At 54.9% G+C, this 23,456-nt stretch overlaps 3 long non-coding RNA genes across 3 annotated transcripts; 2 read left to right on the top strand and 1 right to left on the bottom strand.

The window, feature by feature from the left end:
• Positions 1-188: 188 nt before the first annotated feature.
• LOC117019435 (uncharacterized) lies at positions 189-22,500 on the bottom strand. Its single transcript, XR_004422490.1, has 3 exons — positions 22,305-22,500; positions 20,165-20,276; positions 189-2,105 (listed from the first exon to the last, which is right to left on the bottom strand). It is a non-coding gene; the product is annotated as an uncharacterized LOC117019435 (long non-coding RNA).
• Positions 2,350-8,002, top strand: LOC117019436 (uncharacterized). Its single transcript, XR_004422491.1, has 4 exons — positions 2,350-4,390; positions 6,265-6,465; positions 6,585-6,897; positions 7,821-8,002. It is a non-coding gene; the product is annotated as an uncharacterized LOC117019436 (long non-coding RNA).
• Positions 10,285-14,765, top strand: LOC117019437 (uncharacterized). The gene is made up of 2 exons (XR_004422492.1): positions 10,285-14,070; positions 14,430-14,765. It is a non-coding gene; the product is annotated as an uncharacterized LOC117019437 (long non-coding RNA).
• Positions 22,501-23,456: the final 956 nt, after the last annotated feature.

Below are 23,456 nucleotides of genomic sequence, written 5' to 3'. Positions count from 1 at the left end.
TCATGAATACCTCATGTGCTCTCCCCAGACTGCAGAGCTCCTGGAACATTTCAGTCTGGAGTTGATGGGACGGAGCCTTTCCCTGGTGTCTGTGAGACTGGGGACTCGGGCCTGACTTTGACTCCGCCCACAATGTAACTTCCAGTGTGACGTGGTGCAGTTAATGTACCTCTCTGGTCATAGAGTTGTCAGTGACTGTGAATGGACCCCTGCCCCCGGGTACCTGGTGCTGTGTCACTGCAGTCAATAGAGAGAGCTCTAGTGCTCTTTATTTCACTTTTGTGCTTTGTTTTTCAGAAGAAGGTGCCAAGAATGCTTTCATCTCCCCGTCAGCATGTGTTTTTCTCACTGTCTCTTACATATTCTGCCTGGCTCACTGCAAACGTCTTGGAGGGGCCCAGGAGCCGTGTGTGTGGGAGCCGGCCCCCCAGTCTCCCTTGTTTCCCCAGCTGCCTTTTCATGCTCCCCCCAGAACCCCCGGCTGGTCTTAGGACAGGCCCTGGAGGGCGGGTTCCCGTTCTGGACACTGGAGCTGTGCCCTGGGGAGGGACGCAGCCTCCTGGGCAGCCACTGAGGTTTCTTGCAAGAAACTGGATGCCTTGGAGCCTGGGCAGTGCCGCTCCTGGTGCACGTGCCATCGTCGCGTGTGTTGGCACGGGCTGGCATGCCGCGGCATCCTGGTGGGTGCTGTGCCGAGCGTCCCTCCCGGCCTCGTGTTCTAGTGGGTTCTGGTTTCTTCGGCAGTTGGGCTTCCAGGATCTTGGCAAGTCAGGCTTGGGTGGGTGCGGGTGGTTGTGGAGGGATAAGCTGGGCGGGCCCCTCACTGCCGAGGTCGGTTTTTCAAAGCAGGAGAGGGGGGCAGCGCGTGGCTCCAGGCAGTCCTTGGGGTGAGGGAGTAGAGGAGCCGTGGGCCTGCCCTTTGCCCCATTGTGAAGGAGGGTAGACTCTGCACTGGACCTGCCAGCAGGACTGAGTGCAGGAAGAGAGCGGAGGCCACCAGGGAGCCAGCAAGGCGGTGGCTGTGGGGACAGCTGGTGGTGAGGACTCAGGTGCCCCGTGGGGGCTGTGGGCCTGGTGTGAACCCTGACGGTGTCTGTCTGAGGGTCCTGCTGCCAGCCCTGAGCGCTGGTGCCCACGGGACTGGAGAGCCGGGCCCTGAGGAGGCTTCACCCCAAGCCTGGCAGAGGCCTGGGTCCTTCCGACTGGAGCGCCTGCCCGGGCGTCGTGGTTCCCGCCTGTCTCCATCTCTAGGTGATTTCCTGACGCCAGCAGTTTGATGATAAACATTCGTACACCCCACGAAAATGAGTAGTGTGACCCCTGTAGGGGTTGATGTGCAATGTTCCGTGCATGGGACGTCTCTAGGGAGGGACGTACCTGAGGAGCCCCAGCAGATGGACATCCCTGTCTTGTGACATCAATTTTCTTAGCAGCTATGACCTGGGGAGGTGGCCCTGGGGTCGGCAGCCCCATCCGCATCCTGCTCACGACTCTCCTCCCTCAGTGACCTTCTCTCTGTGGGCCCGGTCCTGCCTAACTGAGCGGGGCCTGTGACCATCCTTGCTACTCATGGAGCGTGGTGGGAGCCCCGCAGGTGACTCTCAGGCACGTTTGTTCCCGAAGAAGCCTCACGGCTTCCCAGGGGTGGCCTTTGCCTCTGCTGTGCCTCATTTGAGTCCTGTGTGTGTCATCTTAAATTCTGTTTCTAAGCTCCAGTGAATGGCGTCGTCGGGGGCTGGGAGGCGGCCTGAGGGTCAGGGCCCTGCGGCCTGAGGGGTTTGTTTCCAGGGCAAGTGGCCGGGGGCAGCGCGAGGGTCCCACCTGGAGCCCTGACATGCGCCCTTGCTTTTCCTTTATTCCCCGTGTGGGCCACAGGGTTTCGGATCTCTGGGTGCGCCCCGAGCACCGTGGGGTCTCAGGGAGGGGAAACTAAGTCAGAGCCAGCTGCCCTCCCGCACCTGTACAGCGAGCACGGCTGCTGTTTGGAGTCCCGGCCCCGCTCTGTGAATCCCGTGCCTCCGACAAGCCTCTGGCCTCTGGGCTTCCATCTCTTCACTTGTCATTGATGACGTCTGAGTCCTCTTCCAGATCAGGGATATGAGAAACTGTAGAAAACAAAGCAGAAAAGAGGGCAGAGGTAAAGGTTTTGTGTGCAAATTTGAAATGGTCACTTAAAATAGATAATTTCAGAGTAAAACCTAACTATTTCTAATGAGGTTGATTGCAAATGTTCGTGCACAGAAAACTCTCTGCTTTTACACTTAGATTTCAGTGGGGACAGAGAGAATATATGTCGCATTTAGTGCAGGACACTCGGCCCTCTTCATTTCCAGTCTCCACTGGCCGTCCCTTTTCTCTTGCAACAAAGTGGTCCTGTCCATTTTGTCGTGTTTGTGGAAATCGGGAAGGATTGAAAGGAGCTAAGTGCAAACTCTCTAAAGAACTCGTGGAGCCAGAGGAGACGTGTGGACAGAATAATTTTCCATTGAGAATCTTGCATGAGAGCCTGATTCTCGACCCTTTGTTCCTTCTTTCCACTTTTGGACCATGTGGTTGTATCCCTGAGTGGCGGCCCTTGTGAACAAGTGGCCTCAGTTTACCCACAACACTTGCTGGGTGCTGCATTCGATTCTGCCTTTAACTTACGGGCCAGGTTTTACTTCTGGGCGCGGCATGGACAGGGAGAACCTCGGCCTCGGGGGTGGTCGATTGAGGGGCCCGGGGGCCTTCCGGGTCCCCTCAGAGCATCGCTTCCCAAGCAGCCCGTGGGAAGGGTGCCCTGGGCTCCGCGGAGTGGTGGCGTGCGGCTCACTCTGCGGTTGGCTGTCAGGGTTGCCTGTCTGCCTCCCTCCAATGTGGGACCCCACGTCAGGGGTCTCCTGGGAGAGCGTGTGACATGGGCTTGGCCGTGGCCAGGGCGTCATCTCTGTGGCCTGGCAGCCGCCCTGCCCACGTCTCACAGCCCCGTGGTCCAAGCTCAGGGAGGCAGGGGTCACACCTCTCCTGGAGACAAGCAGCTCCGTCTGGATCTTGTACCCACTTGGAGTGGGGTTCAGCCAACCTGGGCATCAGTCCCCCCCTCACTCTCCCCCCAGAACCCACGTGTGGAATGCAGGGAGGCGGGTGTGCTGTCCTCGTTAAATATTCAAGAGCCAGGCCCAGCATTTTCCATTTTTATGCCTTTAGGGAAGCTGTATATTTTTAAAGCCAGCACTTCACAAGTAGGTCAAACGCTAATTCAGTGAGAATTGGGGAAGGTCAATAGAGGGAAGTGATCAGTGCGAAAGCGGTCTGAAGTCCGGCAGGTTTACAAACACGGAAACCCGCGTGCCGCTCTGTAAGTGTAGCACACGCTTGTTAGCTAAATCGAGGAAAGGACAGAAAGGGAGGAAGAAGAGACCCCTGCGTCTTGCCCCCGGCCTGTGTTCAGTCTCGGTCCAGTTCCCTTGCTTATTCGTGTGGCCTCCCCACGTGTACGTCACCGGGGCCTCCTTCCGGTGCTGGTGCAGACTGTGCGGTGACGAAATGACGTTCCTGCAGGATCGTGCCGGCCCCTAGGCCTCAGTCACGCCCAGTTGCTAGTGTAGATGCCACCGAGATGTCCTCTCTGTGCTTATGCATGAGCCTGAGATTCCGCATTTGGGAGTTTTGTGTGTTTTCAGTATTTCTGTGTTTTGTATTTTTCTTTATTTCCTCATCACCAACACGAGCACATGAGGTGCGGCGCCCCTGGCACTCGTGTCAGTCGCTGTCTAGTCAGCTCGCCCCACAGTGATGCCTCAGGGTACCTGTCCACGGACCACCATCGCCAACACTCCTCGCTCAGGTGCTGGGGACACGGCTTTTCCAGGGTCCTGCTCTGTGCGTCTAAGGAAGAGTCAGTCTGTGGGCGTCGGGGCTGCAGCCGAGATAAGGCCCCGTGGAATTTCCGGGTCTGGCGGAGGGCCTGGCTCTTGTACAGGTTGAAATCTCCCTTCTGGCAGGTTGAGCGGTGAGTGGCCCCGATTCTTAACGATGCCAACTGGATCCAAATGAGTCCACAAGAAGCAACCCACCAGTGAGCCCTGACGTGACTCATGGCGGAGGCCACGCAGGCATTTCCGTCCTGGCCGCTCATCAGTGGCAGGGCTTGACAGGCTGGCTTGTCACTGGCAGAGGATGGCATAGTCTGTGACGCAAGGCCACTTGCTCTTCAGGCTCTCAGGGTCCCCGGTGAACTGCAGGTCTGGACTCCCGTGGGTGGGCCTCGAGGCCGGCTGGGCCTGGGCTCTGGCATCCCTCCCAGGAGGGAGTGTCGGGCCGTGTGAGGACAGCCGCCGGGACTGGTGATGCCTGGGCCACTGGGATGGACGGAGCTCCGAGAGTCACGCCGTGTGGAGAACACCGGCAGGTGAGGGGCCCTTCTAAAGCCCACTCGGCTGCGCCTGTCCTCCTGGCCGCCGGCCCAGGTAACAGGTGTGTCTGAGTGACCAGCAGGTTCTGGGCACGACGCCCAGGCAGCTGGCTTGTGTTCCCCAAAGGTGGGAGGGTACCCAGCTCTGGGCATTGGGGTTCTGTTGTGCATCTGAACGCCTGGTCCCCCGCCGCTCCCCGAGGTGTTCTCAGCCTGAACTTTCTAATTCATGTGTTTCATCGAGTGTCTCAGGGTGGCCTCTGCGAGGTGTTCGAGAAAACATTTTGGTATTAAAAATAGAACAAGGAATCAAGTGTAAAATTCACATGGGCTTTAAGGTAAGCCATGAGCTGTCGGGGGGGTCACTTGAGGCACTGCTCTAACTGATTCAAAGCTGCTGATCCTCAGAAAGGGACATGCAGCGTATCCCCGGGTCCCTGCCATCTCCGGATTAGCCCCACGTGTGCGGCCCAGCACAGCGCCAGCTCCGCTCTGCCCCGTCCAAGCGACAGTCTGCGTTCCTTCTGCACCGGGGCACCCTGGTTTTCGTCTGACTCACCTGCCTTTCCCTCCTCTGTCCCATGGCCTGGTCCCTCCAGGCTTTGTAGGCCTGGGTCACCTTTGTGTAGCTCGTGTTGCTCAGCGTGGCGTTTGCACTTAGTAAACATTCTGTTCTTCTGCTGGGTCCCAGCTCTGAGTGCCGTGCCCAGCTCGTGAGTCGTGTGGCCCGAGTCTTCCATCTGACCTAAGGCCGGTCCTGAGGCCTCAGCCCCTTGACGAGGGAGGCTCCCTGGGGTGTCCTGAGGGTGGAGACGAGCCCCGTCCCATCTGATCTTTCCTACTTGACCTGCCAGCTGTCTGTGAGGGAACAGCGAGCTGATGAATAATTTCTGAGCTTGCTAATGTATAAATGTCACGGTTTGGCTCTTGTCATACCTTGGGCATGTGGGGGGAAGCCCCTCGACTATGTGTCGTGGCAGCTCCATTCCTTTCTTTCCAGACCTGGGCCCCTTGGTAGGAAACGGTGGCCGTTTTCCCCAGTAGGGAGGCTGCTGAAGCAACATTCCTCCGTAAGTTGGTCTGTGGGGTGTTTTGACCTCGCCTGGATAATGGCCGGGGTCCGGAGGGCCGGCAGGTAGGAGCCCATGGGAGTGTCTGACCAGTGCTTCCTTCCCTGGGCGATGGGGCCCAGGGAGGAATTTGGGAGGTCTGCGAGTAGGGCAGTGCCCTGGGGGACAGGAAGTCCTCGGTCGGGGAGAGGAGCAGGCAGTGACAGAGGGCAGGGCTGAGTGCCCGGTCCCACGGGAGAGCGGGACACAGGTGCTCTGGGCTGAGTGGGGCCTAAGGTTATCCTTGGGAAACAACGAGAAACTTACATCCATGACCTACACAGTATTGATGAGACTTCACAGTAAGACTGCCGACCTGGGCTGTGACTACACTGAGAAAGACTGAGCAGAAGGGCTGCAGGGCACAGGGGCCAGTGGCCGAGGCAGCAGGACGAGGCTGAGGAGGGCGTGGGCACACCCCTAACGGGGGTCAAGTGACGCACAACTCCTGAGAAGCCAGACCCACATTCAGTGCTCAATACGGTACGAATGCCAGCCAGGCAAAGACGCTCATCCAAATGTCTCCGCACGAATCCCTGCTGACGGGAAAGCAGTCGGTGCCACGGCATTGCAGGGCTGACACAGCCCGTGTGAGTCAGGCTTTCCTTTCCTTTCTGTCGGTCTCGGGGCTGAAAACACAAGGGTTTTGGCTGGAACTCTGGTGACACTGCTGTTGGCAAATGCTCACCTTCGACATTTCACTCACTATAAGATTATACCCAATCCTTTCTCTGATTTACGATTTTTTTTTTTTAACTAAAGAAGCGAACTCTCAGTTCAGAGCAGGGATGAAAATCACAGCTGGGCGCCCCTTTGATCGTCAGGAAGACCCCCTGACTGTACCAGCATAAAGCAACAAGGGGCCGAGCACAGTGACCACCAGCCCCACACCTGTCCTGGAACAGCCACTCCCGTGGGGAGTCACGTCTCTTACGAGGAGCCACCCCCCCCACCAAACCACAGGTAAGGGGCGTTAAGAATGAAGACAAACCTGGTGCCTCTGTCCTTAGCACTGGCCCCCGAGGACGGGGGCCAGGATTGAGATCCTGGGGGTTGAAACACTGTGTTCTGATCCTTCAAAGAGCCCGTCACAGAAGAAAGTGTGAGCCCCGGGCTTCGCCACCTGGACACATGACGCACCTGCTAACTCACAGCTTTTCAAAATGCCTGGCAGCTCACCCGGCCCAAGCACAACGCCAACGACAGGTTTAAAGGCCTTTATAATAAGCCTCTCCTTTAAGGGACACACGCCGCCTCCCTGTAACATTAACGACTTAGTCACCTGGCTCTTGTCAGCTGCGGGCGGAAACCATCGCGTGCTGTGTGGGGACAGAACGCTCTGGAGCCTGAGCAGAGCTGTGCCTGCTTTGGGGGCACAGTCGGAAGACACAACGGGTGCGTGCAGAGGTGTGGAGGGTGGTGAGGTGGCCCCAAGGCCAGGCTGATGGGGGCAGGGACAGGATGCTGGCAACACCCCTCCACCTGGAATTCCCAGCACTCCCCGTCACCCGGGAACCTCTCTAGCGCCGTCCACACTCAACAGATACATTCTGTCATTTGCCGCAGCTCACAGCATGTCCCCCAACTCCGGGAGCACAGTCCTGGGGGGTCATGGGGAGCTCCGAGACCTTTAACTGACAGAACAGACACCCCATGAAGCGACGTCTCTACCTACACGTGACTCTGCAAAGCCACGGGTTTTCTGTTATTTCATAAAGATACATGCAGTCATTTTACTCATCAGACTCTCTTAAAGGAGGTAAACGAACTACCGTGTTTCCCCAAAAATAAGACTGGATCACATATTAAGTTTTGCTCCAAAAGACGCATGAGGGCTGATGTTCAGGGGGTGTCATCCGGAAAAATGCTGCCCGGGCTTATTTTCCGGGTCGGTCTTATTTTCGGGGAAACACGGTATATGACTAACCCAACTACTGAATGAACATGGCACTGTGCCAGGGGGGGTCCAGTGACACGGCCAAGAGGCAGATGTGGTCCCCCCCGGAAGCTACATCTTAACCGGGAGACGGGCCCGACATCATTTACAGAAACGACTGGTTTTAAAGCCGTGAGGCTGGCCGTGGTGAGATGGATGAGTGCTGGGGTACAGAGCAGACCCCTGGCTGCTGAGGGGCCGGAAGGAGGGTCGGCAGGGGGCTCAGAGGAAGGGCTGGAGGCCGCAGCACTGGTCAGGGGACGGTGATGGAGGCTTAGATGGGGCTGGAATGACAGGGAAGGGAATACTCACATGTAGAAAGTGAAATGTAGGAAGAGCTAATCGTGCATCACGCATTTTAAAGTTTCACTTTCCCCTAAAGTTTCAGGTTCAAAATACAGCAGCCTTCCTGAGTCAGAAAGAAGAACCAGTCATCCTGAAATCCACATTCAAGTGAAGTACAGAAAGAACTCTGGAATTTGGAAAGGGCATTAAGAGATGATCACACACACACACACACGCGCGCGCGCGCTTTTCCATCACATGCTTTACGTGAAACAGCAGCGCCTCATAGCAGCTCCCATGGTTTCAGGAAATGCAGAGCTCTCAGAACCACACTGCTCTATCCACTTCACAGGTTCACTGAGCACCTACTATGAGCCACACACTCTGTTCACTGGAGAGAAACCAAGAACAAAACCGAGCCGATGTGCTCAAGAAAGGCACCTTCTAGTGGGACAGATAGAGTCCCCCAAAACAAAATCCAGGTAAAAGTTAATGTGTCAGGCGGTGGTAACCGCTGTGAGAAATACCGCAGGGAAGGGAGAAGGGAGTGTTTGGATGGAGTGGTGCAGAACTGAACAGTCAGAGAAGCCCTCACTGGGAAGATGACATCTGAGCAAGGACCGCAGCAGGTGGGAAAGCCCTACAGCCCCCTGGGCACAGCCTTCTGGGCAGAGGACCGACCGGTGGAAAAGTCCCGAAGCAGGAGCAGCTCAAGGCTCACAGCAGGGGCCACCTCCACACAAAACCCCTGGGTGCCAGGCGGGGACCCCAGCACTCCCGAAACACCCATTCTGGGCACCTCAAATGACGGGTGGCACCCTGAGAAAAATTATTTTCCGGGTCAGTCTTATTTTCGGGGAAACACGGTATATGATTAACCCAACTACTGAATGAACATGGCCCTCAGACCCCTCTGGGTCTTTCTTTATCTGTCTCTGTCTCTGTATGTTTATCTCTTAAGGACAGAGACGTGCAAAGTAAGCAAGGATTTCACATGGATTCAAAGCTGGGGGGCTGACACACCCCACATCTGAGCAATCACAACTGGATTCTTTAAACATGCTGCAGCTCTTAGAGACTTTTTTCTAATTTCTAAAAACTTGCTGAGGAGGAATTCCAGGATGTGACGAGAATAAATAGATCCGAAGCGTAATCGTTAGTTACTGAACTGGAAACCTTTTGCGTGTGAACTAGTAACGGGCCTTGGACAGACAGGCAGGTACAGGAACAAGCAGAGAAGGGCCATGCTGGGACTGGTACCACGAGCACTCTGCACCTGGCTGGCCTTCTGACCCTGGACAAGTTCTGTCACCTTCTGGCTCAGACCCTTTACCGCACAGTCACGGATACGGAGAAGCGCGGGCTTTAGTGGGTGAATCTACACAAAACACTCCAGCTGACGGACTGGGAGGGAGCTTGCCAGGAGCACTTTTACAGTTAAATCCCACACAGGATACCGACCCAAAGTTTCTCCTCCCCGGGGCCATCACATCCTAAAAGAAGCCCTTCCAGCCCTTTCCAAATGTGTTTAATCCATCCGTGAGTAAATGGGAATTAAATATATACTCTCAGGAGGCCCAATTCTGCTGTGAGTCAGACAAAACAATATAGGAAGGCTGAGCGCCCTAACACACCAGCAGAGGAATCCAGATCAAAATCAGGGCCTTGTATGGTCAAGACGTTGTCACGCAGCTTGAGGCTCCAGCCGGCAAGAGAAACGCTCCCAAACTCCCAAAGCGAAGCTGCCTTTTAGAGTTCCCCTGGGCGGGGTGTGCTCTGGGGCTCCGAAGGCACCCCGACAGGTACCGCCAGCTCACCACCCACAGGAAACACCCCCTGGGCCCCTGTGTTAATGGGGGTGGGCGGCTGCCACCAAATCTGACCAGCTCATCCCCAAAGGGACTCTGCTGGCAGGTCAGCTGTTCTCAATGGCAAAGAACATTCTGGTAAGACCCTCCTCTCTCACCCCAACAAATCCCCCAAAACCAGACCCAGCACAGAAAAGCAGGTGGAGGTAGCGACAGCAAGCACTGCTGCCTCCCCCGGACCCCAGACTTTCACCCTGAGAAACACCTGCGGTGGAGCAGCAAACCCCAGGACCCAAGTTCAAGGTCTGTGACTTCGCTGAAACAGGGTAACCACGGGGGAACCCCACTCTCTGAGCCATAAGGTGCTCTTCCATTAATAGAGCTGATAACACAGACCACCCTTTGAGGGCTGGGGGCCGGCGACAGACACACCAAGGCCTTTTGTGAAATGTGTTGTACGAGCAGGAGGAGGCGACGGGCTAAGGTGACGGAGGGATACTCGGGCCTGGGCTTCTGCCTGCGTGTGCTCCTAGGACGGACTGTGCCACAGGCCTGGCCCATCCAGGCCTTTGACCCCTGGCTGACGGGGAGCAGGCTCAGAGGAGACAGGTGGGCCCCCAGCACAGCACCCAGCAAAATGCTGTTTGTCTCACTCGCATGGAACCACACAGAGGAGCTGAAGCTCTGGGCAAGTGGGTGGCTGGTTTTAAACAAAGACCAGAGTGGGACTGTTTTCTACTGTTCCACGGAGCGGGCAGTACTCAGTGCGTGAGCCTCCCAGCGTGGCCACCTAATCTGTCCTCCCACTCTCTCCTCCAGCCCCTTCGAGCCCCTCACCCAGTGACAGGCATGCAGGGCGGGCGCAGGGCACAAGGCCGGGCTGCCCTCAGCCTGAGGTCTGGTCCCGATCACAGGACTCAGCAAACACAGCGTGTCTGCATGTCACTCACCTGGACTGCCAACATTAGCTTTGTACGTGTCACCACAATCGTATGAGGAAATGCTGACATACACGATTTCTTTGCACGACACCGAAGCTCTGCTCACTTCCCACCCGTGGGAGCTGCCGAACGGTTTACTTTCCACACCGGGAACTTGAGTCCCTGAACATCAGGACGCAGGAAGGCGACGGTGAGGAGGGCCCTCAGCGGGCTTCTAAGAACCCCCAAAACCCGATGTTTAAAGCAGGATGCGGGCCACGTGGGAGCTTGTTTTACGCTCATTCTTTAAATTCTCCGTATAATTACATACACCCTTCTAGAGACAACCTTAAATACCACTGCTCAGAACGAGATTAATGAAATGCCATTTTGCTCGACTTCTGAAAACAGTAACTAACAGTGACGTGCTGACTGTTTGCCACACGTTGTTCTGAGCGTCTCCTGCGCGATCACGGTTACTCCTCAAGCAACTCCTGGTGTGGAAACCTTGGCATCCTCTCCACAGATGGAGACACTGAGGCACAGAGCAAGTCCTTGCGCAGACTCACACAGCCAGCAGTGAAACCACATTTAAACTGGATGCTCTCAGCCCTTCCCGCTCGTAGAGGGTGCAGCGCCTGACACTGATACCGGTGTCAGCGGGGACTGAGGACGGGGCCCCAAACTGGCAGGACCTCCCTGGGAAGCATTTAGGGGTCCCCACCACAGCACGCCTTAGGCTCATGCCTTTCCGACCTGGCACATTCCTCTACACAGAATCCAGCCGAAATAGTCAGAAATTCAGAAGATTTGTATTATGAAAACATTCGTTAAGAACAAACTCCTAACACTGGAAACGGCCTACGTAAACGTCTACCCACAGGACAAGGGCGACTCCTGGTTCCCCCAGGGAGGAGGACGAGGCAGCCACTGGAAGTGGAGTGTGACAGAAATGCCCGGGTCCAAATGTGAAGTGAAAACAGCAGGACACAAGGCTGTCGGGGTACAGCAGAGGTACCAACTGGGATCAAAGAAGCAGGAGGGAAGCAGTGACGACCTCTGGGAGAAGGAGAGACGCATCTTCTAGGTGGTTCCTGTAACCATTTCCCTTGATAAGTGCAAAGGACAGGACAGAGTCAGACCTGGGCAGGGTCAGCAGAAACAGCAGGGGAGCTCGCTGCTGCCTCTGAGGGACCCTGTCAATGGCCCACCCACCGGGGGACACTGGTGATGCCACGTGGGGCCCACAAACCTTTTCAGTTTCCTTCCAGGCTCATTCAGGAAGGACTCACAGAGGTATGAGGAGTATTTGCTAACGAGGAGATGAATAAACTAGTATCTTTTAGATGCAGATCCTAGTGAGGGGCAGAAATCACTACCTACCAGGGCCCCTCCCCACGTGGAAATCCTACTTCTGCTTTTCAAGACTGTCACTCTGGAGCTGCATCAGAAAAACAGCAGCATTTCAAAGATCATTCATTCAGTCCATATACTTAAGATTCCAGATGCATTAAAAACTTCACTCAGTAAAATCTACTTTTAGGCAGAAAACACTACGAACAAGCTCTTCTTGCTTTCTGGTTTGCTACAATTAATAATTTAGCATATTAAGGGGACAACTAAGAGAAACACTGAGTTCTTAATCTCAAGTCACATTAATTATATATCCCTTAAACATGAATCTTTCCTTGGGAATTACATTCCATCAGCAAACTTCCTCCCCACGATCTTGTTTGGGAATCTGAGGGACCCCTAGGTTGATCAAAAGTACGTTCTCTGGTAGGTGAGGAAGTGGGTGGTGAGGCTGGAATGTGCTGAGCGTCTCTCCCTCTTGCTCACTCCGCACCTCCCAACCCCAGCTTCAGGACAAAAGGTCAAAAGCTAAAATAAAACCTAGAGCTACTGGCACTTCCAATGAAATGGGAGCCTTTCTCTGGGGCTCCAGTCCTACCAGGGCCCCACCTCCAGCACCGCCCACTCACCCCGGCCCCTCTGCTGGGCTGGGACCCTACAGGGCCCCCCTGACGCCTGCAGCAGGCCCAGCGCAGTCCCCTCTCCTGGGCTGACACTCACCACTCGCTCCACCCCTTCCCCTCCTGTGTCCGAGTCCTTCAGCCGCAGTGTGGACTGAGCTGCTCTGTCCTACCCCCCAGGACTGTGCACCCCGAGGGCAGAGCGTCCTCCCAGGCGAGATGCAAGATCCTTGGGAGCAGCACTGGACCCGGGGGAACTGCCCAAAGTGCTTACAACACCCTGGATGCTGTTTACTCTCCATCAGTGTGTCCCCCCCATAAACACGCACCCACAGCGATACGGACACCTGTTCTAAGGACCCTAACAGGCCATCTTGTAAGGAAAGTGCCACCTCAATGTGGTCAAACTTGCTGTTTAATCCTCAGAAGCTTCTCTCTCCTTGAAATAGGAAAAAGACAAAAGCCAGCCCCCAGAATGCCACTGGCCATGTAAGTAAGTGTCATCTGGCAGGAACACCCCCAGCAATGTGAACTTCCGGGGTCTGCAACACGGAAGAGAGCCCCGCTCGTTTCTAACCCAGAATGCCTATCCTGACGCCTGAAAAAGCACCAGAAACAGATGCTCTCCCTCCCGGGCCTCCTTATCTGCAAATTCTGAATAAAGACTTTCTTCTTGGGAACAACAATGGCCAGTGAAACACAGAGAGCCTCTGTCCCAGTGTCAGCGGCCAACTCCCACAGTAACACTTCACATCGGCAGCAGAGAAAGACCTATTTTGTGGAGCACGACATACGCGCACACCTCTACCGCTCACCCATGTAGATGGGAGTTCAGTCAGCAGGACAAGGAGAGGACGAGGAAGAAAAGCAGGACGGCGGCTGGCCCGTCCGTGTTCCGCCCTGTCTTAGCCAACGCCGAGCCCCTGCCACGCGCTTTCACACCGGCCGGAGTCCCTGGGTGGGTTCAACACCCACAGGCCTGTCCGCCGGCTGCCAGGAGCCATCACCGTATTTTCTTCCAGTGCTTTCCGCCTGTCCCAGTGCCTGTCTTTCTTCCTACCGATTCTTATCTTCAGAACTGTCTTCCTTTTGCTGTGCTTGTGCGGAAAGGAGGTTGGAGCTCAGAATCTACAGACGGGGCGTAAGCGAACGAAACTCATGGCTTTCCTGAACGCCGACCTTCTGAGTTCCAGTCTAGAAGGAACACCACCCTCTGCTCTCGGGTCAATCTAACAGCCGGAAAGGAACAACCCGCACGCAGCTCGATCTCTGACTCCAGGCAAAGGTCCTTAGACAGCAAACGACACTGCAGCTTGAGAAGCAGCAGCTAGAGGAGAAGGTCAGAGCCGACCACCTACTTTCACAAAGGCGGGGGACCCAAACCATCCTCCCAGCTGCACAGAAAGCGCCAAGAGACCTGGCACAGGGACCTGAGCAGATCGCACAGAGGCCAGTGAGACCACAGGCAAATGCTCCAGAGGGACATGGGCCCGCCCTTGATTGGAAAGCAGTTCTGAGTCAGTTCAGGCCCACTCTGCACCTGGGGACATCTCCGTCACGGCACAGTTCCCTGGAGTGTCCATGTCTGCAGACTGGCCCGAGCTGGCAGGTGCCTGGACCCCATGCCAAGCTCTGACCAGGTACATGTAAGTCTGAAGCCCCCTAGGTCCCAAGTGCTGTCATCTGGAAACTGGAAGGACCCAATGGGGTACACGCAGGTCCTTCCAAAATCAACATGCTGTGGTCATGCTATGACACACGCACAGCACGTATCAGAGAGCAGAGCAGGGCCATGGGCCTAATTCCAGTCACTCAGCACTAATCCAGTTTCCCCTCAGCAGTGACAGTCAGTGGGCGTCGGGTACCCCTGACAGGATGCACTACGGGCCCCACCTCCCTGGGTTCTTCCTCAGCCCACACCCCCAGCTTTGTCTCCATAACACGTCAGACAAACCCAGACTGAGGGACAGTCCACGAAGTATCCATCCAACCTTTACTCTTTCAGGGCGTCAAGTTCATGAAAAGGACGGACTGAAATTGTCCTGGGCCAGAGGAGACCGAGGGGCTCGACCACGAGACACAATGTGATCCCCGGATGAAATCCTGGAACAAAAGAGGACACTGGGGGAACCTAACGCAAACCCCAAACGGGTGAGCATTTAGTTAACAGCACACATCGATTTCTGACTATTGACAGATGTGGCATGCTTGCACAGATGTTAACACGAGGGGAAGTAGGTGATGGGTACCATGCAAGCTCCGTGCCGTCTTTGCAACTTTTGTATACATCAAAAAATATTCCAAAATGAAGTTTATTATAAAAATAAGTTTGTTTGGAGGCTATTTTGATATCTTCACTCGAATTTCAAGGGTCTGAGAACATTCTGTCTTTAAAAACCTGACTCAGAGTCACTGCTCAACACTAATTTGAAAAACACAGGGCTACTGAGGGGAAGGGAAGAAAAGCAACACAGAAAACGTTTAGTGTCAATTCGCTACCTAAGAGCACCGTCCTCAGCTCGCACTGTCCACAGGCCTCAGTGTCTGAAGCCGAGCAGGTGTCCTATGGGAGCCGAACCCAGGCACACAGAGTCTGGTCCTCCCAGCTGGGGATCTGCCTCCCTCCCTGAACTTCCTCCACAGGCGGCCACTTCCCTGCTCCCCTGCCCTCTGGGCACCCCTGCTACGTGCACTGTGGGTACGGTTCTTCTGGCTTCTTTGTAGCAGCCCACAAAGGCCAGCTACCCCTCCTGGCAGGGCCCTCGCCGCCCTTCAGGCACCAGTGGTAGTGGCCGTGCTGTTTGTCGGTTTCCCTGCATCCCCTGGGCAGGGGCGGTGGCTGGTGGGGCTCACAGACGGGTGGGAGCGCTGGCAGGCTGTCCCCCACCACTGCGCTGCAGATCGGGTCTTTCACATCCCAGGATTCCTCTCGGCCAAGAGCGGGGAGCCCTGTTCTGTTGATGCCTCTTCTAACCCACCACCAGCCCATCGTCACCCACTTCCACCTCAGAGACACAAAACCCAGGGCCAGCAGCTTCAGGGCAGGAGAGTTTTCTAAGATTTTGTTTTAAAAAGAGAGAGAGAATTTAGATTATTAGTGTTGGGGTTTTTTTTGTTTTTTTTTTTGGAATGAGAATAAAGTGCATTCACAAATAAACTATATTTAGATGCACATTTTAAAATCTGTATATCTGGTAATAACCAGCTATGTACACACAATCAGTAGAAGACTGTAATTTTGACCAATGAAAAAAACCCATGAAAGAAAAATGCCAAAGTGCAGGAAGAAAAAATGAGTTAACAATAGAAAAACAGGGCAGTAAATGCTGAGCTCCTGCGATTGCGCACTGAGGGAAGAGTTCCTTCTTCAGCCTCCTGTCCAGCCTAAGTCACAGGCCACGGGGAGAGAATGTGCAGAGCGGCTGCGTGCTCGCCCTCAAGGGACACAGCTGGTGAGTAATGACCAAACCTCAGAGCCCAGCAGTTCCCAAGCTTCTCAAGTGCTAAGGACGGCAGCTTGTTACGTACGTCCCCACTTGCCCAGGGTCTGGCTGCTGTGTCTGTCCACATGCTAAGAACACGGCTGAGCAGGGCCAGTGTCGGGGCAGTTTGCCCCAAAGACTGTGCTGTTCCCATCATTTCCCAAAGGAAGCCCATGTGGCACTGGGTGATGCTGAGCCTAATGTGCCCATGCGCTCCTGCCCTCCTGCCAGGCTGGTGGCTCTCTTGCTCACCATGCTCACCCACCGCACTTCCGGTCATTTCAGGAGGGTGGCACCTCAGGTACCTGCGGGCAAAGCAATGGCACCATTGGTGGCTGCATCCACGCATGGAACACAGGCTCCTCTTGGAACAGGACACCCTTAGAAATCACAGCAAAGACGAGGCCTGAGAAAAGCCCTCAATGACCTTGCCCAGAGTGGCAAAGACATGTGTGTCAAAGAACCACAGAGCAGGGGGCGTTTCCCCCACGGTCCCTCCATCACAGGGAGAGCAGCGTGGCTTCCGGTCACAGGGACTGCGAAGGTGACCGTGATCACCAGGGATCGTTCAGAAACTGTCCTCCTGATGGGAACAGAATTGCCTTGGGAGGGGCTGCCTCCCGGCCATGTGCGCACCGCTGACAGTGGCTCTTCTACAGGTTAGGAACTTGGGGCCGTCCCTGTGAGGACAGGGGTCCCTGCGAGGACGGGGTGCCTGTGAGGACGGGGTCCCTGTGAGGACAGGGGTCCCTGTGAGGACGGGGTCCCTGCGAGGACGGGGACCCTGCGAGGACGGGGACCCTGTGAGGACAGGGGTCCCTGTGAGGACGGGGACCCTGTGAGGACAGGGGTCCCTGCGAGGACGGGGACACTGTGAGGACGGGGACCCTGTGAGGTCGAGTCCACGGTAGGTCTCGCCCGCCACGGCGACACAGTGCCAACATGGAGAGCTCAGCCCAGAACACTGCATGCTTGACACTAACAGTTGCTGATCCAGATTTAACCCAACACTTGATCTCCAAAGCCTCCCAGGAAGGGCTGTAGATAAAACGGAATCAGGGGCTTGGAAATACAACTTTTCAAGGGTCAGGGAGGGGGTAGAAGACACACACCGAAGTTTGAAATTCCATTTGAAATTACATTTCCTTACACAATGAAGAAGTGGAACACGGGTCCATGTGTTTAACCCTCTGACTTCTTCCTACTTTGGAATGCTGTCGTGTTGGTCAGTAAATGGGCAACAGAGAAGTTAGAACGACGCCCTGCAGCCCTCAAACACACACAGCTCTGCACGCAGGAGTCAGAATGTACATGCGAGATGCAGACAGGGTTTTGCTAACGAACAGCACAAAGAATGAGACACACAGGCGTGTGACAATACACCGCAGAAAGCCCCGGCATGAGGACGAGGAGGAGAAAGAGTGCAAGAGTAACAGAAGCCGTCTAGAGACGCAAGGGTTAGAGAGATAAGGACAGAGAGGCGCAAAACCTGCTTTAGAGAAACGGAACATTGAATAAACAACAGAACCAGGTCAGACCAAGGCAGGGGCCGAGCGGGGAGCAGGATGAAGAAGCTGATGGGTCAGAAAAGGCCTCACAGCCACCGGGGGCGGTTTCCACCGAGGGGGATTTCTTCAGGCCAAGAGGAAGGGCCTAAAGGGGAGAACCTGCCAGCCCAGAGCCTCCTGACACCGTCCTGGCTGGGAAGAGAGGCCACATGGCAGGGGCGTCTGAGGAGGGACCCTCACCAAGGAGAAGCAAAGTGACAGGAGAGGCAGGGGAAACTGACAGGGGTGCTGGAAGCTGGGGACCCGCCAGCAAGCCCTCACCTCCTGCCTCAGCAGGAAGGGGGAACTAGGAAGAGCCTGTGTCCATGTTTCAGCCCCGCCAGGCACAGCGCAGGACGGGGATGCAGCAGGGGGGCCCCTCCACAGGGAACTCCTGCCTTCACTGCAGGACAGCGTCACAGCCAGGCGACAGCCCGGCACACACACCGCACTTCACATGGGGCTGACAGCAAGGTCTGCGAGGTACAGCTGGCTTCCCCTGCTCGGGGCAGAGTTCCCGGCCCTACACGCCCCGTCCTCCCAGGCTCCCAGAAACAGGCAGGGAGAACAGAAAAGTTAACTCCCAGCCGCTTTCTCCACGTTTCCACGACCGGCCGAGCACTTAGGAAACCAGAGGCTTCCAGCTTCCCTGCGAGTCTTATCAGGCCTCTCTGACAGCATCCAATACACGCCTGTCACTTTGAGATACAACTCCTGCTGCAGTAAAATGAATTCCAAGAGAACAACAGGTTGGGGAATGAGACGTGAACAATGAATTCATTGTGAAAGCTAAGCTTTCCGCGGGATGAATTCTGACTGAAATCCCGCCGAGACACACATGCGGCCGTCTGCACACAGCCTGTCATCAGGCCCCTGCGACGTGGGCAGGCCTGCCACCAGCTCCACACACATGCAGAGGACACACACCTCCGGAACAAACGTCTTCTTTATTGTAATTTTTGTAAGGTTTTACTTGAGCTAAACTGACATGCTGGGAAGCAAGGTCTCAAACGCTCCCGGAAGAAACTTCTTGACAGCAAATCACGCCTATAAATGTTTCCATTCCCTGCGGGCTGCAAGTTGATTTAAAGCCCAGTGGCTGGTGCAGGAGGCGTGCAATCCTGTCTGTGGAGGCAGGAGGTCACCGGGCCACCAGGAACCACATGCCCCCTTCATCAGGCCCCTCGGGAATCCTCATGACGGAAAGCGCACGTGTCTGTCCTTCTGGGGGCCGTGCACCCAGGCCCGGGCTGCTAATGTCAGACTTGTTCATCTTCTGCACACACACACTCTGCGGTGCTGTCAGTTCCTGCATCTGTGGCTCTGGGTGTCATCCAGCTATTTAAACAAAAACCCGACTCAGTTGCTCTGATAAGAGATTTGAAGCCCACGAACATAATAAATCCTTGGTAATAAACGCTCTCTCTCAATACATTCAAAACAACTGGGAATTTCTTGGAGTAAAGATTTCAGTCTAAATCAGGAAATTTTTCTAGACTAAGAGGATGGAAACAGACTTTGTGCAACTATACAAACTCCACCAGCACCAAGCACTGAAAACAGGTTCCGAGAACCAGCACGAGCCCCGCAGGCCTTTCCCCGCTAAGACAGCGGCCTCAGAACACGTTCCCACGACTCTGAGCAAATGCGCTCTGCCTGTCGACTCAGCGCGAGAGGATCCGCACCGGCTCTGATATTCAAATAACTTTTTCATGGGGCTGGTGTCACACTGACAAGTAAAGGATGTGATACGGTTACAGAACACGGTCCTACTGAACAGGCCTGAATGATATTTGTCCAAAACGCACAGTTTCCACACCAGCACTTCCTCCCCGGTGATCTGCCCTTTGAACCTGCCTTCAAAACAACTGCGTTCCGCAGCCCCGTGGCCAGCTGTCATCACAAGGAAGGCAGAGCTGGCACCTAGTCCTCGCACCTGCTGAGGGAATCATTTCTGCACCAAGTGTCTTCAGCCGCGGCTCCTGCTACAGCCAAAGTCCACTTCCACAGAAGACAGCCCTTCGGACGGGGCAAAGCGGACTGCCAGTCGAGCTTCTCCACACACCGTCTACTCAGAAGGGAAGGACCTTGCCACCCCCCCCATTTCTGCCGCGCTTCCCAGTTCCTCGCGCACTTGCCCCACAGGTACCCACACCTAGTACCAGGCGGCTCAGGGGACGAGCACACAAATTCAAGCGGGGGGACCCCCAGGAGCAGCTTTTTCCTCCTCCCCCCACTGCTAACGGCAGCCCAGAAGCCCAGACCTGCTTAACAGGCTGCCTTGAGCCTCTTTTCAGGCCCCACTCTCCACGGGCTGCTGCTGGGATCCCTCTGGTGAAAGGCACGTCAGAAGAGTGGAACAAACCTACACTCCCCCTCTTAGCTTGGGGACCTCATCAGCTCTGGACTCAGCTCAGTAACTGCTGTAGGGGAGACACGGGGACAGAAATGCATCACGCGACACGAGACCACACGAGGAGCACTACCCAAAGGGAGAGCGGAAATCAGAACCCACTTCTTTCCATGTTCTCTGCCTTCCCCACCCGCTTCCTGCACGCGCAGCCACCTTTGCAAACACACTCGCAGCCACCTTTGCAAACACACTCGGCCACGCTCGAGTTGCAGGGAGCCACTCGGCCTAATGGCCAATTTTACCCTTAACAAAATCACTGCCCAGTTCTTTTCTCCAAAGGGGGGATTCCAAGCCTCACCCATTCAGAGTATCAGCCCTCGAGTCAGGATGAACCAGAGCCTCTTTCCAAACAGCTGCTTTCTGACAGCGTGAGGCTGAAACAGGCTCCAGGGGTCACAGAGTTCAGCCATCTGCCCAAAGAAATAAATAAGAGTGTTGTCCGTTCCTGTGAAGATGTCCCTCCTGCCTCCAGCACAGTCAGGACACTCAGGCGCCACCCCCGGCACGACGTCCTGGGCAGTGACACCAGGACATCCTTAAACCCAGTGCTGCAAGGAGCTGCCCAGAAGACCCTCCCTCGGTCACTGCTCCCGTGAGGGGCAGGGTGGCACCCAGGCCTCTGTCGCTCAGATGCACTCCATCTACCAAGCAGGTACTTAACCTCTCTGCACCTCTGTTTCCACACCTGTCAAATGGGAACACTTACCTCACAACACTGTTGACAGAAGCCAAGCAACAAGTGGAAGCTAGCTAGCCCAGCGGCGGCCTTATGGAAGTGCTGGATCAGTGGGACTACAGCCCCTGGCCCCTCTGAGTGTGGAGCTGGGCTGGCGGATTCCAGACTTCACAGCTCCTGCTGCGCCCCCTGTTGGCTGTCCACACTTCAAGAACGGGAACATTAATCGCTGCCACCGGGAATTCTCATACAGGGCCACCGCCAAATGCCAGACTTCAGCCACAAACTCCCTGGCAAATCTATCTGTCCTCAGGTGAAACATCCAATATTGGGAGCGTCTCTGCCATTACTGATGGGCAATGTGGCATATTCTCACATGCGTACATGCGCAGGACACTTGCTCAAGACACAGAAACCTCGTTCCTCCTACTTCCTGAGGGGAGGTCTAACCTTTATTCTCTAATTCATTTTTTCTCATTGGATTCTAGTGTTTTTGAACTAGAAAGCTGCCTCATGCAAAGCAAATTCCATCATGTGTAACTACCAAGACTATGGGAAAAGGCGCTCTTCTCCTCTTCCAATGGACGCCATCAAAGTACACACCTTGCATTGCAAAAGCATCACTGTGCCAAAGTTCATTTACAAACATCCAGGATTATCGTCAGCTTAAGTCACCACTGAGGTTCGCCAAGCCTCCTAATTCGTGTTTTTGCGTGTTAGCCAGGGCACCCCACAGTAGTCACACATGTCGCAACACACAATGACATCCCTTTTGCCTTTCACCATTTTTCTCAATTGAACACGTCCTCCGCTTTGACTTTGGATTATCATCCATCTCTACAAAACTGAGTTCTTAACCTGAAGTTCACAGGTGAGCTGCAGAAGGTTCAGTTCGGTGTAGGTGTTCATTTTTCTCAGGAGAGGACTCATACCTTCCATCAGATTCTCAAAGGGGCTCATGACCCCCCCCAAAAAAGAAAAGGATCTTTTCATGGATCTTCCTTCAGTTAAGGGATTTGCCTTTTGAACCAAACTTTGCAAGCTTCTTCTATCACCTATTTCACATTCCCTTACAAGTTATCTTCCCAAAAGTCCAGAACTTAACAGAGAAAAAAAAACATAAAAACACTAGGGATACTTTTAGCAACAGAGAGAAAACGTAGAAACAATAGCGATATTTTAAACAAAACATTTAACGCAACAAGTGCTTTTTTTCCCCCTTTCCCCTAAAATCTCTCCTCCCTGTCACGCTCCCTTTCCCCTCAGCCTCCCAGGGGCTTCCCGCAACAGACGCCTGTGCCCCAGCGGAACCTCAAGGCAGGAAAACCACCCTCCCGGCCGGGAAAGGAGTGTCTTAGACTCCAGGCTAATCGGGAATCTGAAGGGCCGGGAGCATCAGGTGCTTTGAGCAACAGCTCGCACTGCCCGCGGTGCTGCGGGCGGAGCCACAGGGACACCGGCACAGGTGAAGGCCCAGGGCGGTTCCTCCGTAAACAGAACGAAAGGTAACCCCGGAGGCTCCGCTCCAGGCCGCGCTGCGCCGACAACAAACTTTCCAAACACTTCCACCGCGACAGGCCGGTGACACCTCCCCGGCCGCCCCCGCCGGGCCAGCGGCAGCTCCCACGGCGGTTGAGCGCCATCCGCACGGCGCTCGCGGTCCTCGGCCTGGCAGCCCGGCCCCAGGTGAGGCACCGCACAGGCCGCTCCACCCCGCCGAGCCCCTGCTGCCGCCGCGCTCGGGCGGCCGTCGCGCACTCACCAGGTGGCTGGTGGTCCTGGCCCCCGGCTCCACTTCGCTTCAGATGCCTCCTCCGCAGCGCTGCGCGGCTCTGCGACCCCTCCGCGTCCTGCTGCTCCTGGCGGCGGAGCCCCAGCATTAGACGCCTTCAACCTGCGCCCGCCCCGCCGCTCGGAGCCTTCGGCATCGCCCCGCACCTGTGCGACGCAGGTCGGGACTTCCGCCACCGCCCTCGCCCATTGGCCGAAACCGCCGTCGCTCTTCCGCGCACTTGTGGATATCGAGAGCGCCCTCTAGCCGCACTTCAGGTCTGGGATCCGGCGGGCGGGAGCCGCCGGCCCTGCCTGGGTGTTGGAGGCCTTTTGGGAGCCAATCCTGGGGCGGGGTGTTGAAGGGGGCGAGCTGTCATCCCAGATTCCCTAGTTGGAAAACTGAGGCTCGCAGTGGCCAGGATGGTCAAGGTCACACCCGAAGCAAAGGCCGCTGGGCTCCAACCTGCCGCTTGAACCGTCGCTCGGATTAGGAAGCCAGGCTGAGTGTAAACACCTGAAGACCAAACTTCATTAGTTACAAAACTAAGAAGTGTTCACAGTAAGAAATTTAGGGTCTCAAATCTTATTTATAGGACAGAAAACGTTCCCATCTCATTCCCGCTAATAGTCTCAGGAACACCTCCAGAACTTTTGTTTTGCGCTTGATGATGATGTAATTTTTTGGTAGTTGTTACTGTTGATTATGATAGTGGTGGTGGTTTTTTTTTAAAATTCTGGTAAAATACACATAAAATTTACCACCTTAACCACTGTAGTGTACAGTTCAGTGGCATTAAGTGGCATAAACAATTCACATTGTTGGGCTATGTTTTTTTTTTAGACAAAACAAATCATCTTTGTTACCTGAAGGTTTGCATACTTTTAAATAAATTTTTATTCTATTTCAGAAAGAAATACTTATTTTTAACAATAACAATTTAGAAATAAAGAAATCGCAATAAAATAAGTGTACTGTGACTCCCACTGGCCACACTTAATTGTTAGATAGCAATGATAGCCCCTACCATTTACTCAGGGATTACTCTTAGTATGGAATTTTCCTGCCTAATCTCATTTACTCTGAACGAGCATCTCAGTTATCATTGCCCAGCTTTTCAGATGAGGAAGCTGAATGGTAGCA

This window comes from Rhinolophus ferrumequinum, assembly GCF_004115265.2.
Source record: "Rhinolophus ferrumequinum isolate MPI-CBG mRhiFer1 chromosome 15 unlocalized genomic scaffold, mRhiFer1_v1.p scaffold_54_arrow_ctg1_1, whole genome shotgun sequence".
NCBI classification, from domain to species: Eukaryota; Metazoa; Chordata; class Mammalia; order Chiroptera; family Rhinolophidae; genus Rhinolophus; species Rhinolophus ferrumequinum.
Note: the sequence above shows the minus strand (reverse complement) of the source record. Positions and strands in the feature narration are given on the sequence as shown.